Below are 4,763 nucleotides of genomic sequence, written 5' to 3'. Positions count from 1 at the left end.
GCCCAGCTTCTCCTTTTCGGTGATGCCAGTGGCTCAGAGAAGCAGCTCAGCTGCAACTCCTGACATGAAACTGACACAGCAGGGACTGGAGCTCTCAGAAGCAGTCCTGAAGACCCGGGTCCCTGCTGCCCAAAAAACTCATATGGCTGCTTCTAGGGACCACTGCACTCCCCACTGCCTTCCCCTTTGAGATGCAGATCCACTGTGATGCAAGACCTACCCAGATCACTCTGCAGTTTGCACATTTTAAACCTGAACTCTACTGGGGGCTGAAAGCTGCCCAGACGAGGGGCCACTCTCGCCCAAGCTGAAGTGCCACTGTGTGAGGATGCACAGGCACATCAAGAGCCTCCCTGTCTCCACCTGCTCTTTCCAGAGGCTGCAAAACCCTTCCAGCCCCACCGCTGCCCGGCTGGTTCAGGGGCGCTGGGGGCACAGCCCCCTCCTGGGCTGATGCAGTGCCAGAGAAGGGGAAAGGAGAGTGGGAGCATGAGGCGGCAGCGGGGCCATGCAAAGACGGGGGCCAGCTGCGACTCGCGGTGCCTTGCACCAGTCCAGGCTCCTCTTTTAATGTCCAGGGGCCAGGAGAGAGTCGCACAAGCCACTCATGCAGCATCTGGGAGCCCTAATGCACCTGCTTCCTAGATCCCAGTCTCCCCAGTGCTCCCTGAGCCCTGTGGGCAGGGGCTTTGGAACTCACATCCAAGATCACCGAGATGCCTTTCCGGTGCCCCATGGGAAAGAATCCCTGGCTGGTGGCTGCTTACCCTTCCTGGAGGAACTCCCTGTTGGAGAGCAGCAGGCTGAGTGAGGCCGGTAGCCGGGACCCCAGACCAGCAGTGGGCTGAGCCGCTCAGCCCGCAGCTGCTCTGGGGTCCTGGTCACCGGCACCACTCAGCCCACTGCTGGCCTGGGGTCCCGGCCACTGGCCCTGCTCTGCTCGCTGCTGGCCTGGGGTTTCTTTCACCCAGGCCAGCAGCAGGCTCAGCGGGACCAGCAGCCAGGATCTCAGCTGGCAGCAGCGTGCTATTAAAAATTGGCTTGCGTGCCACCTTTGGCATGCATGCCATAGTTTGCCAACGCCTGAATTATAACGTTAAAAAACCAGTCGGAGAACATTTCAGTCTCCCTGGACACTCAATAACAGACTTAAAAGTGGCAATTCTTCAACAAAAAACTTCAAAAACAGACTCCAGTGAGAAACTGCGGAACTGGAATTAATTTGAAAACTGGACACAAACAAATTAGGTCTGAATAAAAGACTGGGAGTGGACGGGTCACTACAAAAAGTACTTTCCCCATACTAATTTCCTCCTACTGTTACTCACTCCTTGTCAACTGTTTGAAATGGGCCCTGATTACATTGGCCTCATTACCACTACAAATGTGATTTTTCCTCCCTTGGTATTCTACTGTTGAGAATAGCCCGCTTCCACTTTAATTGAATTGTCTCATTAGCACTGACCCCCGCTACTTGGTAAGGCAACTCTCATCTTTTCATGTACTGTGTATTTATACCTACCTACTGTATTTTCCACTCTGTGCTAGGGCTGCCCAGAGGATTGAGGGGGCCTGGGGCAAAGTAATTTCGGGGGGCCCTTCCATAAAAAAAAAAGTTGTAATACTATAGAATACTATGTTCTTGTGGTGGCCCCTGTGGGGTCCAGGGCCTGGGGCAAATTGCCCCACTTGCCCCTCCCCGCCCCCGGGCGGCCCTGCTCCATGCATCTGATGAAGTGGGTTTTAGCCCACGAAAGCTTATGCCCAAATACATTTGTTAGTCTCTAAGGTGCCGCAGGTACTCCTTGTTGTTTATACTGTTCTTGTTAGTTTTGCAGAGGTGTTTTGAAGCATAATTAAGATTTGTGATTTTCAGATGGGAGGCACTAGAGAAGGACAAAGGTGGTAGTAGTATTATGAACATGATTGCTTAATAGTAGGATGTACATGGATCAACCATAACAGTTAAAAGAGGGGAGCTTTTCCTCAGCGGTCTTTGGAGGATCAGGCTATCTGATGAAACAGGTGGTCTTCTCATTTTGGCCTCCTTAAACATAACATTGGGAGTCAGTTTCAGAGTCAGGCAAAACTAAACAATCATGGATACAAGTGAAAAGTACAGAAAGCTCTTTGCTATATTTCCTATTCAGTCTTTAGGCATTTGCCTCTTAATATGTGTGTGCTTATTAGCTGGCGATGGGAATTAACATGCATGATTGTGAGATATTTCCCTAGAGAGTAAAAATGATGTCATCTACCTTTGAAATAATCGTACCAGACAGAAGGTGAAGCTGTATTTTGCAAAATTAGGCCCTATTTAGTAAATGTTGTGGGTCAGTATTTTTAAAGCAGCCACCATCCAGACTCTACATTTGTGTCTACAATTTTTTGTACATGCAAAGCCCACATTTGCGCGCACAATCCAGGCCCATATTTTCAGCATAGTGCATACACAAGGGTTTAGACATTTGTTTACACTGCTCCCAGTTTTGCTTGCAATCTAGTAATAGCCCACCAAAGTGACTTGGGTTGGAGGAGCAGGGGCCTGCTGGGAGCAGGACTTCAGGACGACACCATGTCTGGGAGACTGTGGTCCAAAGCCATTTTTGCTGGCTATAAGCGTGGCCTCCGAAACCAGAGAGAGCACGCTGCCCTTCTGAAAATTGACGGAGTTTATGCCCGTGATGAGACTGAATGCAAATTACTAGTCATGCAAGTGCACACCATTACTCGATTTGTACATGACACTGCAGTAATTGCATATGCAAATCAGATGCACAAATACATGCATATAGTTCTGAAAACTTGGGCCTACATTTTTATGTGCAAGCGAATATAAAATGTGAGGTTTGCCCACATAAAGATGCATGTGAACATTTGAAAATGTGCCTCTTTACAGTTGCTGTGTATGATTGCCTTCAGTCTAGGAGTCAATATACGTCAGTCTGATTTGAGAAGCACTCCTTGAAAATCAGGACTAATTTTTCCATTGCTCATTAACCATGCTAGGGTTAGGTGAACAATCCACAATAAACAATTTGTTAGGTGCTTTAACCCTTTTCCTCTTTACAAACGGAGCTGGATTGTGGAATCTCACAGTGCTCCTATGCAGGCTCTGCCACCTGTCAAACTACTCACCCAATTTTTCACTAATTAGTTCCCATAGCCGGGTGGTTACCCCGCTCCGGCCCTGAAGGGCTTAAAACAGCCCTAGGAGAGGGCTCTGGCAGGGGAAAAGCTGGGCTGATTGGGAAAGTAGCCACACCTGTAGCCAGTGCAATCAGGGCCCAGCTGGCCCTTATAATAAGGGCGGTGAGCCAAAAGGAAAAGACATTTTCCCTTCAGCTTCAGAGGGTGAAGGACTTAGCTGCCTGGGAGCTGAGGGTGCAGGCAACAGAGCAGGGCTGGGGAAAGGTGAGAGGAGCTGGGGAGCTCCTGCCTGGCAACTGTGCAGACTCTGTGCAAGGCTAAACCAGGTATGAGGGTTGCAGAGGCTGCAGCCCAGGGGTTAGGCAAAGGCAGCAGGTCTAAACCCGCCTTTGCCAATGATGAATGGCTTGTACACTACAGTCTGCCCCAGTGAGCGGGGGCCTAGATGGTGACTGGCAGTAACCATAGACTGAGGTGAGGTGGGGATAGAGGGTTGGGGGTTCCCCTGGGAGGGGAGACTCAGATTTGCAGGGGTACTGCCAGAGGACAGCACCCCCAAGATAGAGGGGCACTGGAGTCTGGGAGGGACACAAGGCCAGTGGCAGGTGAGACACCAGCTGCAAAGGGTGCTCCAAAGGCTGGAAACACTAATTCCCTGGATGACCAGCAGGAGGCACTGTGCCAGTGAGTTGTCACATTGCTACAGTTCCCTATTCAGGATGACTCAATGAATGGATTTCGGCCTCTCTGGATCACCTGTGAACCCATCATCTTGAGTACCCTTAATATTGGATATTCAATAATTCAGCAGTGTGACTGGTCATCTATAGCGTATTGTATTGTTTCAGGTTCACTGATTTGATGATCTAACCTTAAATGATTTCCACTTCTGCACAAAAAGAATTTTTTGTTTCATCCATTTGTTTTGTGTTGAAACAAATCTCAGGCTCAAAATTTCCTTTCCACTATCAAAACTTTGTTTGTGGAAAAACAAATACAAAGTGCAGCAAGCACACTCAAAGCAAAGCCACAAGGAGAAGTTGTGCAAAATATTGGAATAAAGTTTCTGTGACACCTCCGAGCTCTAAGCCATTCCAGGGCTGGATGTGAGTGACGCACTCAATGAGAGCAGCAGGTTGCTGTTGAAGGTATTTACTGTACAAGGCCATACATGCCAGATCAGCGGGGATATTACAAGTGTTAAGACACTGTTTTGTTTTTGAAAGTCGGGACTCAAAGCAGCTGGGAAAAGCTATGCAGCACTGACTGCCAGCTTGCAATGTAGGTCAATTGAATGCAAAAGTGAAAGCAAATGTAGATCTTCAGGTTCCCACACCAAAAAGTGATTCAGGTGGGGGGATGGTGAGGTTCAGTCTGCATGAGTGTGGAAACCAAGACTCATGTGTCACTAGCATTTTGGGGCAGAAATGAAAATCTAGCTTGGTGGTGCATGTGAGTGGCTTTTGCATCTGAGCCAGTGCTTGAGTGGCTGGGTATATGTATGAGTGTGTGAAAGTAATGACTGTGCATATATATGTATGAGAGTTACTTGTGAGCAAATGTGTGGTGAGAGTGGCTGTGGTGTGTATGTTTGTTTGCAAATGGCTGTTTGT

Source organism: Gopherus flavomarginatus, chromosome 11 (assembly GCF_025201925.1).
Source record: "Gopherus flavomarginatus isolate rGopFla2 chromosome 11, rGopFla2.mat.asm, whole genome shotgun sequence".
Taxonomy (NCBI): domain Eukaryota; kingdom Metazoa; phylum Chordata; order Testudines; family Testudinidae; genus Gopherus; species Gopherus flavomarginatus.
Note: the sequence above shows the minus strand (reverse complement) of the source record.